This window comes from Podarcis raffonei, chromosome 8 (assembly GCF_027172205.1).
Source record: "Podarcis raffonei isolate rPodRaf1 chromosome 8, rPodRaf1.pri, whole genome shotgun sequence".
In the NCBI taxonomy this organism is placed as follows: domain Eukaryota; kingdom Metazoa; phylum Chordata; class Lepidosauria; order Squamata; family Lacertidae; genus Podarcis; species Podarcis raffonei.
In genome coordinates this window covers 57,167,343-57,182,351 of record NC_070609.1, presented here as the reverse complement: position 1 = coordinate 57,182,351, position 15,009 = coordinate 57,167,343, and the positions used below count along the sequence as shown (strand labels likewise).

At 44.1% G+C, this 15,009-nt stretch overlaps 1 protein-coding gene and 1 pseudogene across 3 annotated transcripts in view; one reads left to right on the top strand and one right to left on the bottom strand.

Moving 5' to 3' along the window:
- The window catches only part of NKD1 (NKD inhibitor of WNT signaling pathway 1), a 124,975-nt gene that overhangs the window by 13,925 nt on the left and 96,041 nt on the right, over nt 1-15,009 (top strand). The gene's annotated exons all lie outside the window — the stretch shown is intronic.
- Nucleotides 12,487-13,446, bottom strand: LOC128419462 (proteasome subunit beta type-7-like; annotated as a pseudogene).

The following is a 15,009-nucleotide window of genomic DNA, read 5'->3' as shown; positions in this document are numbered from 1 at the left end:
TGTCACACCATACGTTTTACATGCTTGCATATATTTATTACTCTATTACTTATTCCTGATATAAATTTTGAAGTTGTAACTAGTGGGCAGCAACGTATGAATTTAGTAAACTTAAACCTACGGTAATTGTTGCCGATATTATATGCTTGTTTCATGACTTAGTCCAGTGGTGCCCAAACTGTGACCTCCAGTGGTCCATGAGCTTCATTCAGGTGGTTTGTGGCATCCCTTTAAAAATGCAAGTAAAGCCACACAGGATCTAGCTACAACAGGCAGAAAAATCATGATGTGGTCCATCAAGACCCTCAATAATTTTCAAGAGAAAATCAGAACCACTGATTCAAATCCTTTTTCTCCATCACCATATCCTGTGTGAAATAATACCTTGAGCCAATCACACATATGAAGAAGTACATACTTCCCCTTCTGGCTGTCCTGTTCCCCCTTCCTGAGTTGAGTGCTGTGAGATAAGGCGAGAAATGTCTCCCACTGCTCATTTCATGACATTAATTCATAATTTTGCCATTCATAAATAAATTGTGAAGCAATACTAGAAATCAGGGCCATCCAATGAACATAGCTGTCAACTTACAGATTTGAAAATAAGGGACCAGCAGCCTCAAAAATAAGGGATCAGCAGCCAAAATAAGGGATTTTCTGGGCACAGCTATGTTCAACTTCTGAGCCCCTCCGAGCCAAAGGCAGAAAGCCCAGCCAGCAGCCAAACGAAGCCTCAAGGAAAACCACCGTCACCTCTCCGCTGGGAAGCGCTGAGCAAAGGCGAGTCCCCAGGCAATGCAGCCGATTTGATCAGCACAAGGCATACAAGCACCGCCCCCCAGTCGTTCTTACACTCCTTAGTGGGTGAGCAACGCAGCCAAGCAACACAGTTGGAGCCTCCCTCCTCCCTGGCCAGCAGGGAGGGAGGGAGGGAGAGGAGCTGCTTCCTTTGAAACCCGGGAAATTTAAGGGACATCATCAATAAGGGACAGCAGCGGGACATGGCGCTGGGATAAGGGACTGTCCCACCAAATAAGGGACGCTTGACAGCTATGCCAATAATGGCTATATATGTTGGAAGATTCAGGGCAGGCAGAAGAAAGTGCTTCTTTACCCAGTGCATTGCTTAACTTGCTACCACAATATGTTGCAATAGGTGCCAACTTTGACAGCTTTAAAGGTGATTTGGACAAATTCATGGAGAATAAGGTTATCGTGGTTACTATCTATTGTGGCTTAGTACCACTTAGTATCATTCTTCACGTAGCCCATTGCCTTGATGGGTTTACAAATTTTCCTTGGTCATCAGAGCAGTTGTCTGATGAATGGGAAGGGAGCACCACCCCTGTCTCAGCTGGTTAGCATGAATCAGCTGATGTGGGCAGTGTGTGGAGGCACACTCACTGCTGGCATGAAGGCTCCCCCCTCCCTGGATTGGCTGTGGGTGAGTTTAGCCATCCCAGTATAGGTGCTGAAAATGAAAAATCAGTGACAAATGGATGCAAGCAACCTTGTGGAGCTCCGTGGATCTGTTTGCGGAGTCCCTGAAGAGCCTAACCATATTATCTCTTAATTAAGCTATTAATGAAACTTCCTCTGTCGAGGCTGAAGGTTTAGCTCAGCTCTAAAGCCCTCTCCCTTTTAAAGTCTAGAATCTTTTAATGTAAAGACCACTCTTGATTTTAATGGACACACATGACATGGTTCACCTGCTCTAATTTCTCCGTGGGCATGTAAAGTGCAGAAAGAAGCGCGGTGAAATGGGCCCCTTTTTAAAACTGGGAGTAGTGATGCTGATGAACAAGGTCAACAGGGTTATAGGCGCAGTGTGCAATGCATGCTGTATAGCAGGGGTCAGCAACCTTTTTCAGCCATAGGCCGCACCACCATCCCTCAGACCATGTGCTGGCTATATTTTGGAAAAAAAATATTGAACAAATTCCTATGCCCCACAAATAACCCAGAGATGCATTTTAAATAAAAGCACACATTCTACTCATGTAAAAACACGCTGATTCCTGGACTGTCCGTGGGCAGGATTGAGAAGGCCTCCGGGCCTTAGGTTGCCTACCCCTGCTATATAGGCTTCGTTTTAAAGCAGAAATAAGCTCCTAACCCTCATGGTTGCAAGAAAAAATAAAAAGCAAAGCTGGTGTGTTTCAAAAGTCTTAGGGTCTAGAAGGCACAACGTAATTTCCCTGTTAGTTTCATGTTGCCTGCTGCTACTAAAGTTGCCAGTAGAGACTTTTGTTGTTGTTCTTGCTAATAATGTGTTGGAAATGTCTGCATTGCAAGTTCAAGGAAAAGAGTGTGTGTCACTTTTCTTTTTTAAGAAAACAAAAACAAATGTCATTAGTGAGATCATCAAACTCATTTTGGTATTGTAATTGGTTTTACCTGCTGGACGTGTTATTTACTGTGACACTTGGCTTTCTGTGTGTGAATGTGTGCAAGAGCCCCCCCCCCCCCCACAAAAACTGGGAGCCTCGATTCTTGAGGAGCAGCGAAACTTTGCCGCAAGCTGCTGGATTTTCTGCTGAGCAACTTTGGCTTTCGATCTACCCCTTTGACATCTGTAACTGTGTTAGATCCTAGATAGATTGACATGTCGTCTGGACCATTTCTGAGAAAATATATATACTTTTTTTGCTTTTGTGATTATGGCAGAGTTTAATGTATTTCTGAGCATTACTGTGCCAGCTTTAGAGGATTAGGCATATTGAGGTTCCCATTAAAGTCTAACTCTGTGATTTTCAAGATCTGTGGAAGGAAAATCATGCATGGATGTTTGATCTTGGGGTGCAGCTGTGCATGCTGTGAGGTATGAAATAAGGGGAAGTTCGCAGTGGGGAAGTGACAGTACAAAGTGCCGTCTTGCAGGAGGAATGGGATTTGGGAGCAGATTTGGATCTTTTGATCTGCCGTGTGATGTGTGATACAGAGGCAAGCCTCTCTCTTTTTGGTCTTAGGGGAGGGAGGAGGGCGTGTCGCGCTGCCCTTGGAGGTAACTTGCGTGTCAAACTCCTTCAGTGGGCTACGATGGTGTTAACCAAGGATGTGGCTTCTTCCCGTTGCTTGTGCAGGAGAAACAGTAGACTTAAAGAGCACCAAGAGAACTCACTACGCCGGGAATAGAAGTTTGCATTGGCTGTTTGTTGGAAATTGTGGAGGGTGGGGAGAGCGATGGCTGCAGTGTCATGTCTTATGCAAAGGTGCAGGAAGGTTGCGCCTAAGTGTCCAGTAGAGAAGTGTGAATATGGAACTGTAAGAGATGAACAGAACTGTATGCATTTCATACCTTTTTGAGGGGGGATGTGTATGGTGTCTGTGTGTGTGTGAGTGTGTAAGTCCCTGTCTCCAGTCCATGTGACATGTACATAGGAGTAGGACTAGCGCCTCTGTCCTGGCCCTCGTTGCTGGATGAAGAAGTCAAACTCAAGTTTCTGTTTCTGCCATGAATCTGAGCGAGGCAAGGCATAGCAGGTGAATTGCATGGCTGAGCATGAACTAAAGGCCCTGATCTTTGCGGACATGAGGTGTCTGACAAGAACCTATGGTAATATTAAGGGGAGGGGAATAGGGCCCTAGCAGGGTGGTATTATTATTATTATTAATTATTATTATTATTAGCAAGAGGGCCTGTGTGTGCGGGCCACCAGAGGGGAGATTGCTTTGCTCCTCTCTGGTCATTCCTCTGCTAAATATAATGGATTGCACTTGCCTTCCTCTGAAATGGGAGATGAGAACAGAAACGTTTATTGGGATTTAAATGCCAGCTGCTGCACACTGCCCTGGTGACACAGTTTTTCTGAATAGTCCTTCCTACTTGCTCAGACAAAACTGTTCAATCCTAGGATCCTTTCCGTCTGGTTAGGCACCCGGTTGAGCACACTCTAGCACGCTGTATCGGGTTTAATGCAGTTGCTCTTCGAGGCCAGCAGCTTAGTAGCTTGATCGTTCTGTTCTCGCTTGTGTTTTGGGGTCTGTCTGACTGTTCAGCATTGCTTGTCTGCTGCAACGCAGAGGCACCCCTTTCTCACTTAAGAGCAAGAGCATCTCAGTCTAGTAACCAGAATAGCTGTATTTTTTAGCTGACTAAGGTCTATTGCAACAAACCCAAAATATCCTGAATGAAGTGCAAAAAGACCCAGAAGAAATCAATCTCCTTATCCTAAAGCAAAGCCTTTGATGTAATCCTGGTAAGTTTATACTGGGAACCTGCCTGTTTCTTTATGGTCAACTTCAGACATTTTGCAGGAAAAATAGATCACGTGGTCCACTTTTGGTAGTTTTCTGAAAGTTGTGCTCCTGCCTGAGGCTTTAACATAGGACCAAGCGGATAGTGAAAGGCTTTTCAAAACAAGTACAGTGATACCTCGGGTTAAGTACTTAATTCATTCCGGAGGGCTGTTCTTAACCTGAAACTGTTCTTAACTTGAAGCACCACTTTAGCTAATGGGGCCTCGTGCTGCCAGAGCATGGTTTCTGTTCTCATCCTGAAGCACTATTTCTGGGTTAGCGGAGTCTGTAACCTGAAGCGTCTGTAACCTGAAGCGTCTATAACCCGAGGTACCACTGTACTTACAGCAAAATAAATAACACTGGTATTTTTTCTCAAGGATATGAAGGGGGGGGAGCTGCACTCCATATGCACAAGTGAAAGGTTTAATTTTGTTTTGAGGGTAAATGAGAACAAGGTATGGTAATCAAAACTTTTTAAATGGTTCATAAAGACAACTTATAAGATTCTGTGAAGGTTCTTTTTTTTAAAATTGAGCCATGCAGGAATTATTCTTTGTAGCTTTCAATTTTCTTAAATCTTGGTCTATGTGTTGCTTGTTAAAGAATTCCATCAAGTGTCTCTTGCTATGCTTCAGAACCTGATTAATCTATTATTAATAGTTATTCAATGTATTAGTCACTCAAGACAAAACATCTCTAAGTGACTTAAGTACACAATTAAAATCACCCATCAAGTTTAAGAATAAAACATTATCTCCCCTCACCCCCAAGTCTGAGGGAGGGAAGGAGGGAGGAAGGAAGGAAAATCATAATCCTCAAAAGCTTGGGAGAAGAAGTGTCTTAACCTGGTGCCAAAAGGATGTTCATGTCTGTTGGGGAGGCCACCACCAGAAAGACCCTTTCACTTGCCTCCACCTCTGAACCTTTCTCAAAGTGGGCACCTGCAGAAAGGCTGCAGGTGATGAATGTGGAGTCCAGGTATGTTCAAGGTGGGACAGGTATTCTGTTAAAATATAATCCCTTCAAACAGAGGATTAACACAACACAGAGCACACTGTGATGCTCACCTCTCTACCCTCCAGCTAAGTCACTGCTGCTTATTGGGTTGGAGATTGGGAGTGCTGTGGCGGCGAATTTGCGTGATGCAAATATCTGCATGACATGCACACACCCCTGCTGCTCCTGCTGCTGTGTTTGCACGGCACCAACCTCACTGCTGCTTTGCCCCTCCCCTTCTCTATCCTAATACACAACAGTGATTCAGCAGGAAGGAGATCAGGCGAATGGTGGAGCCCACCATGCTATCCGCTGTTGCCTGATTCAAACACATACAGCAGACCTACATTTGAGTTCACAAGAGATTTTTATGTTATACAGCCACATCAAATTGTATGTGCCTTTAACATGTATGATTTGAACCATATGCACTCAGCAACATCTCCATTCCAGACTTTTTCTTCTGCCTATATCTCTCTCTGATTCTCCCTTCCACCTTCACCCCCTCCTTCCTCCCTTCTGCTGGTCACTTGCATGTGGAGGAGTAAGGGGAGGCTCTGGAGACAAAGGGGAAGCCTCCCCATGGAATTTCCCCCACCTCAAGGAAAATTGGCTGTACACAATTTTTGCACATAACACACCTACACATACGATGCAATGCAACTGTAACGATGCTGTTCTCAATGAGGCTCGCCTGACACCTTTGCTGACATTTTTGGGGAGCTAGGTAAAGACTTGCAACTTTCCCCCAGATGTTTGGTGGTCTCAGCTGATTTTGTTCTGATGGTGGTGTGCTGCCCAAACTTCCTGTGGCTGTTATGGGGGAATTTGTGTTTGTGTGTGTAAGAGAGAGAGAGAATTGTTGGCACTATTATGAGAATGTTAATATTTTTCATGAATTGTTAATGGTATAGTGTATTTATGTTTACATTTTTAAATGTCAGTTGCTTGGAGACCTTTTATTTATTATTAGTAACAAGTAATTAATTGTCTAATTAATAATAATAATTGACTTTTTCTTGGCATACTAGCAGCTCTCTTGTGACGTGTTTGTATGCTCTGGCATGCAGTTTGGGAATTATCTATCAGTCTATGGGGCTAAAAAGGATAATCACATTAATGCAGCTCTATCCGTAGTAGGTTTTGAACGTGGCTTTCTGCAAGATGCAAGAGGCAAAATGGACAATGTTAGTGCTACGATCAAGTTGAGTCACCACATCTTCCTTTGATGTAGTTTGCTCATGTGATCCCTTCCAAGCACAGCTGTATTGGGCTCATCAAACGGAATGTTCCATCTAAAGCTTTTTGATGCTTTGAAAATGCTTCGGACCCCCGAGCTTACAAACAGCTTGGCAGCGGAGGATGTTCATAATTCTTAAAAAGTTATCTGATCCCATAGTACTTTTGTCCCCGGGATTTTGTCTGCAAATCTTTTGCTTTTTCCAACTTCCTGTGCATCCCTATTTTCTCTAGATTCTGCTTGAAGAATAGCACCTCTTTTGTGGGCAAGGCTGGCAGCAGTGATGGTTCCCTGGTGAATGGAACATCCATTGACCAACCTGCTTGTATTCCTATAAGGCTTTGTAGTGTCTTGGGTGATGACTGATACTTTAAGAGAGCATTTTGAGTCAATGTTCTTGCCACCATTGTTACTGGATCTTTACCTAAAGCGTTGGTTCTAGTTTTCACCCTTCTGCATTTGATAAGATTATAACGGTTTCTAGAATAGTACAGTTTAATTGAATCTGATGAGGTTTGGTCTGAACTGTGGCTGAGCCACATGCTGTAAGGAAGGCATCTTCTACTCTACTGGGTAACAAGGAGGAAGTTCCCTCTTGCCTCAAAGTATAGCAGCTGGTTTGCAACTACACGCAAGCAAACATTTTCTTGATCCAAGACCGCTTTGGTGTATGAAGTTTATACCATCTGATTGGTATAAAACTCTGTGCCATCCAGTGCAGCCACAAGAATTTTGATTTGTACCTCTATGTGACATTTTATTACATTTATTTCTCTTCCCCCACCCCCACCCCAAGGGTAAGAAAGAGAGGGCAAGAAAGGGAGCAATTTATTTTTATAATTCAGAATTGCATTAACCATACCTGTTTGGGAGGTGGGAATATTTTAAGATCAAATATTTTGTTCAGATCAAACCTGTACGTTGCGTGGATGATATTGGAGAATACAGATCTATTGGATTGGTTATGATAACAGATTTGGGTGGCATTCATATTTGTGGTATGATAAAGTAAAAATGCATAAAGGATTTCTAAACCACATGATAAGAAAATCAATCTATGAAGTATGGGACAGATATAAAAATCTGTTTGAAGGGAAAACACCTTGGTGGCTATCTCCAATAGAAGCATTGACTGTTAAAAAATTAAATATGGAAGGGAAATGGGCCACCTATGGTGGGATGTTGATGGAAACAGAGAAAGGGTGGAAACTCAAACCATATGAACAAATAGGGGAAATGTTTACTGGCTGGTTGCAATATCATCAAATAAATGACATATTTAGTGTAGACAAAAGAAATTTTGGATTTGAAAGTAAGAAATCTAGATTCCAAACCAAATTGCTAGAAGGTAAATTTAAATTGTTGTCAACGATGTATAACTTTCTCTTAGAATGGTATACTAAAGATGAAGAGGTTAAAGAAGTAATGACGAAATGGGCTATGGTTTCTGGGCATAATATTCAGTATGAATCTTAGTCAAAATTATGGAATCAGAATTTAAAATTTACAGCATGTATGGCCTTAAAAGAAAATGTATGAAAATAATGTACAGGTGGTATTTGATCCCAGTGAAATTGGCCAAAATGTATAGGATGAAAAATAAATTATGTTGGAAGTGTAATGAAAAAGACGGAGATTTTTACCATATGTGGTGGACTTGTGATAAGGGAAAAACATTTTGGGAATTGATCTACAATGAACTAAAAAAGATGCTAAAACATACCTTCCCCCCAAAAACGGAAGCATTTTTGCTTGGGTTGATGGGAGAAGAAATTGCAAAAGTAGATCAAAGACTATTTATGGATGCTACCACTGCAGCAAGAACTTTGTTAGCCCAAAGGTGGAAATTACAAGAATTACCAACGATTGAGAAGTGGCAGATGAAGATGATGGACTATGTGGAGTTGGCCAAACTGACTGTGAGGATCCGGAACCAAGGCGACCAGAAATTCCAAAGAGATCAGAGTAAATTTATTGAGTACTTGGAAGATCATTGCAAAAACGTGAAGACACTAGCATGATTGATATGAATCCTGCAACATAACGTAAAAATTATATCTGAACGTGGATAATAAAAGGACTTGATATGTATTGAAGGACATAAACTGGCAGCTGAAATGTGCATACAATTCATTAGGAAATGGGAAACCAGTTGGAGGGAGGGAGGGAAGTCATGACCTCAGCGGAGCAAATGCAATTAATTTGTTATTGTAATGTTATATTTTATGTTTTCTTGTTAAAGAAAAAAACCTGTACGTTGCACTAACACATGGCTGAAAATGGCTGAGATTCTTGTGTATTTCCATTGCTGTTAAGATTCATTTTTAGCTACCACCACAAATATGCCATGGCATGTCTAGAAGGTGGCAGCAGGTTGCAAAAAAGCAATGGATATATTTGGGGAGAACACCAACCTAGTAAAGACTATGCTGAGGAATGTCAAGGAGATGGAATGTGTTGACCCAGTCTGGACTTGGAAGGAGCTGGATCCGGGGTGACCTGATTCCTGTTTTGTTATGTCTTGTTTTTTAAAAGAACTCTGTGGGACCTTTTGATTTGTTCTCTTGACTAAATGACTTTCTTGGTTTTGGTTTGTTTCTTTCATCTCTCTGAAATCTGATACTGGAGAAAGTCTGGGGCTAATGCCAAGCACGGGGCAAATTTATATTGTCATCCATCCTTTGAACTTGCTGAAAGCTCGGATGCTGCCACCCAACATTATATACAAAAAACTTGAGTAATTATGGGTGGTTCAGGAACTTTGCCAGGGCTTGGTCTTCCTATACTTGGCAAACAGCTTGTGCTCAAGTGCTGCCTCGGCCATTATACAGGTCTTAACTGGTTGCTTGTGTGTTTGGTGGTTCGAATCTGGAATTGTTAAGGAAAAATACTGGGTAATAGTAACAGTTGATAAGACCTGATTGCATGGAAAATGGCGTCAGATAAAATGGAAAGGGCAGATTAAGTGGTAGAGCTTCTGCCTTGCCCAAAGAGGGCCCAAGGTTGAATCCATGGCAGCTCCATGTAGGACTGGGAATTCCCCTGCCTGAAACCCTGAAGAACTTTTGCCAGTCAGTGTGGACAATACTGAGTTAGATAGACAAATGGTCTGACTTGGTGCAAGAATTCTTCCTATGTTCCTATCAAATTAATAAGGTTTAAACATATGAACTCTCCAACAGTTGTTAAAGCCCACTTTGTCTTGCGCACTACATAATGTATCCAGCATGAGATACACAAATGCAGCAAAACCGGAGAACTGGTGGCCCTTCATATATTGTTGGACCCAACTTCCATTAGCCCCAGCCAGCATGGTAAGCATGATGGGAGTTGCAGTTGATCATGCAATATGTATGCGCCCATAATGAAATGGCAGCAGATGTAACTCTAGAAGCCAAATGGAGGTTATTCCGTGTGCCTACCAACAAGGAATGGATTTATGCATTTTTGTGCATAGTCTCAAAGGTTAAAATTAATAGTGCATTTGCATGAAGGTTAATAAGAGAAGTGGAAATTTAAACAGCTCGCTTGCTGTGCTGCCTTTTGTGCAAAGTAAACCCCATAATATAGACAGCAACAGGATATTTGAGGAATTGATCTAGAACAGGGGTCAGCAAACTTTTTCAGCAGGGGGCGGATCGACTGTCCCTCAGACCTTGTGTGGGGCCGAACTATATTGGGGGGGGATGAACGAATTCCTATGCCCCACAAATAACCCAGAGATGCATTTTAAATAAAAACACACGTTCTACTCATGTAAAAACATGCTGATTCTTGGACCATCTGCAGGCTGGATTTAGAAGGTGATTGGGCCGAATCCAGCCCCCGGGCCTTAGTTTGCCTACCCATGATCTAGAAGGATTTTGATGCGTTTTTATGGTGTTATGGTAGACTGGTTATAAAGAAATCATGGTAAATATTATAATAATTGGGTTGTATTTGACCAAGTCCTGCTCAGAGCAGAGCCATTCAAATTAATAAACCTAAGTTAGTTGTATCCATTACCTTCAGTGGGTCTATTCTAAGTTGAACCAACATTGAATACCACCTATTATCTTCATAATCATCTGAGGAAGAGTTTTGCAGAACTAAAATAACCTGGTGTCAGAGGCTCAGGAGCAGAAGAGCAGGGGAGAGAGCAAATAGAGAGCGGAGGAGAGGAATCAGAGGGGAGCGTAGGGGAATATGACAGTGGACCGAGAGATTCCATGAGCTTCTCCAGCGAATCAGAAGATTCCCAGGAGGGGGCGCCTATGGTAAGGGCGAGGCGAGTCCCAGGGGGGACGATCCATAAACAAGGAACCAGAGGGGAGTCCCAAAGGAGTAGCGGAGGAGTAGGGCCAGTTCCCCCACCAGAGCACAGTGGGGGGGAAGAGTCACGTGAGTCAGGACCAGCTTCTCCTCCATCGGGGAGTGGGGAAACGGAGGGAAGGCCAGGTCCAGCTAGCCTCCCCGAAAGGGGGAGCAGTGACACAAGTGTAACGGTCAGAAGGAAAGTGGGAGGCTGCGCGCGCGCGCCAAGTTCAAATGTGGAGGAGCGCGGGACAGCAGAAAACCCGGATTGGGAGCCAGGTCCTAAAGCCCGAAAGAGGGGGGGAGAAGAGTCGGCAGAATCAGCGTCAGAAGAATCTAGGAGGGCTGAGACTCCGACTAGCAGAAGGACCCAGAGAAAGAAGGAACAGAGGAAGAGGTGGAGTAAGGCTAGAATCTTAAGCTGGTGTCAGGGGGGAGGAGATTCAGATGGGACTTCTACGGTCTGATGCATAGACGTAGCGTTGCGCGCTGCACGTCTGGAAATGAAACTGAACTTCAATAAAGACTTTTTAACCTGAGGAAGAAGCAGCGTTGGTCTTGTGTGAGCTGGGACCTTGGGCAGCGCTGACACCTGGTCACTATTTTGTGACTTTCATTTAATCCTAATAAAGCAACAACTGCTTGCTTTGGATGTCCATCCCCAACTGGAGCAGCTTTTTATTTTTTAATGTTGTGCCCTATTTTTTATTTTCCTAAGGATGTCGTCATGTTGGAGTTTGCTTAGCCACAGATAGGTGACACTACAGCGTGACAACAGCTTACCAGTCACCCCCTGGTGGTGGAGGGCGAGGAAGAATGAAAGCAGTGGCCCAGGACACATTGAGGACAGGGCAGGGCAGCTCCTCAGCGACTAATCTCCAGTCCTGCCTTGCCGCCACCATCACCACCTCTGGTTCCCTTCTCCTTGCCCTAGGACACTGAAGCATTTTTTCCTTTTAATTATGGGGGGAGCTGTACAGTAGCGGCCACCGGCCGATTATATAAAGGAAGCAAAGCACAGATGTGAATGACTTGATGATTAGAAGGCTGGCTGTATCTTTCTCTTCTGACAAATGGGTGTGGCTGTCTGCCAATCACCCAAGTGCAGCACTGCCTCCTGTTTGCTGTTTTTACGTGTTATGAAATTGGATCTAGGACCCCACGCTGTGCTGGCTCTGGGCCAGTTGCTTTACATAAGAAAGCGAACATAACCTCTGCTGGCTGGGTAAGAACTTTCCTTTCAACTTCTCCCCAGCCTGCATCTGAACATAGGAAGCTGCCTTAGCCTGAGTTGTGCTTATTGGTCCACCTGGCTCAGTATTGTCGACACCTGACTGGCAGCAGTACTTCAGGATTTCAGGCAGGGGTCTCTCCCGGCCCTGCGTGGAGAGGGCATGGATTGTACCTGGAACCTTCTTCACGGAAAGCAGGTGCTCTGCTACCTAGCAAAGGCCCATCCCCAATGGATGCGCATGTGAGGGGCTTCAGTGTCAGCAAGCGCATCTTCAGGGTTTCTCCCCCTCCTTACCCTGCCATGCACTCCAAACCTGAGATCTCTGTGTGGCTCCCATGCTATAGGTCGCAGGGCCAGAATAGATATTTCTGCACTTGCATCCCCCTCTGCATGCTGCAGAACACAAGGAAGACACCTCCAACCAACTATCTCAACAACAGCAAGTTCTGTGGTTTTATTTGCTGCTTTCTTTATTTCCCCCCAATTCATATTGGTTTTTATTAAATCTGCATACAGAACATTAATGCCAGCATACAGATACAGAATTCAGATATGAAAATTCTCAATCCTCTTCCACTGCCCAGAAGTTTCCAGTAAGTCAAGATGTATCCATTGTTTGCACGGTCTCATCTGCCACTTCAAGATCCAAGGGTGTAACTTTTGTATAGAGCACACCTGTAGTTCCCCTCTCACAGCTGTATCGCCCTTGCCTTTTCCCTTTTTTGTTGGGCATATCATAAGGCCGGAGAAAGTCCAGCTTGTTCTTACTGAGGACACAAAGATCAATGTTAGTGCCTGAGCCCAGATCATTGTATATGCCAGCTTCTATGGCATCTCTCGCAAGCTGGCTTCTTCCTCCTCCATGTCAGTCTTGAATTTGTCTTCAAAAACTGCCATAGCTGCCAATGAACCTGAACCCATTGTGATATAAGGCAATTTATCAGTACTGTAGATCCATGGGGATAGATGGTGTAAAGATGGGCCCCAGTGTCATCTACCCCACCCAGAACCAGGGCTGCACCAATGTAATCTTGATACCTGAAGAGCATCTGCTTGAGCACCCGGTTGGCTGTGACCACCCTTGGAAGTCGTCCAGTTGAGAGCGAGTGGAGTTCCATGTTAGAAGAGATCAACTGAGTTGTCATTTCTGTGTCTGCAGCTGTTCCAGCACCGCAAACATTAAATGTTTGGAGATATATGGTGTATTTTTGAACAGTTCTTGTCAGCAACAACCAGTGGCTCTTGTATCTGCTCCAAATACTATCCCATCCTTAAAAACTACCCCAGCAATGGTGGTGCCAGTCTTGGGGGCTGTGGGAAGACGCAGGCCCTTCTTGGTCCCCCCTGCTTCAAGCTGAGAATTCTGGGTGCAGTTGTGGAAGCTGAATCATCCGGCAGTGTCAGCCTGCGAGGCCTGCAAGACGGAGAGCGTCGCCATCTTGCTCGGACTTGATGGGTTTTCCCTCAGGCGGCGGTGGCAGCGACCTTCTATTTGCTGCTTTCTTGAGCAGAGAATTATATATTTCATAAAATTCATATACCGCTTGATTGTAAGAAAGCAAGCAAGCAAGCAAACAAACAAACCCTCAAAGTGGTTTGCAAGAAGAATAAAACTATAAAACTATCAATAAAAAAAGTTGTTTGAAATGTTTTTTTTAAAAAAATAAAACCAATGGTATGCTAAAAACATGCCAGCATTCTACATAATCTAGATAAAGGTAAAGGTAAAGGTACCCCTGCCCGTACGGGCCAGTCTTGACAGACTCTAGGGTTGTGCGCTCATCTCACTCTAGAGGCCAGGAGCCAGCGCTGTCTGCAGACACTTCTGGATCACGTGGCCAGCGTGACAAGCTGCAGCTGGCGAGCCAGCGCAGCACACGGAACGCCGTTTACCTTCCCACTGGTAAGCGGTCCCTATTTATCTACTTGCACCCGGGGGTGCTTTCGAACTGCTAAGTTGGCAGGCGCTGGGACCGAACGACGGGAGCGCACCCCGCCGCGGGGATTCGAACTGCCGACCATGCGATCAGCAAGTCCTAGGCGCTGAGGTTTTACCCACAGTGCCACCCGCGTCCCTACATAATCTAGATAGGCTTGCCTTAAAAAATGCTTTTAGCAGGTGCACCAAAAATAGTACAGTGAAGTAGCCTGCCTGGTGTTAGTAGGCAGGGAGTCCCAAAGTTAGGGAGCCACTACACTAAAAGATCCATTTCTGACAAAAATTTTGTGGCACCTGCAACACTGCAGGTCCACAAATTGAAGTGGTCAAGTGGGAATATATGAGGTAAGGTGATCTCGCAAATAAGCTGCTCTCAAGTTCTTAAGGGCTTTATATGTGAATAGTAATACCTTGACATTCCATGGACTTTTTTTTGGGTGGAGGCACTGTTTGTTGCGTGCACTGCATGCATTTATATATATATACTTGACCACCTAGCAGAGTTTCCAGAGTGGTGGTTTATTGCATATTCCGCTTGATAGGTTTGTGCAGAAGTTATATGACATGACCAGTTTAGTGGCTCTTATCCATCACTTTCCAGTGTGGTTTTCCATTGCTTTTTAATTACCAAGCTCTTTGTGGTCAGAAAAGTGCGCCAGAAATTGCAGGATAACAACCAAATAGCTTGTCTGGAAGCACCCCAAGTTTTACCTTCCAAGGTTCACCTTGCTTAAATCTCTCAATGTCGTGCATTGTAATCGTGCCTGCCAACAATTTTAACTCCTCTGCAGACCAGTAAATGCTATTAAATGCTATGAAATCTTGATGCAATATGCTCTGACCATTTGCTTCCTTGAAGAGATCCTTCTTTCTCCATGCGTCACGACTCTTGGGTCTACACAGCATTTGCACAGACTTTGCAGACTTCTGCGTGGATATTTTCTTTTCCTAGGGAGCTAAAGAATGTAATTTGTCCGGGGTAAGGTTCTCTCTTCACTTGTGTTGCATATGGAGGCAGTGATTTCTTTTTATTTCTTTTTTTGGTGGGGTTGGGGGGGAAGAGCC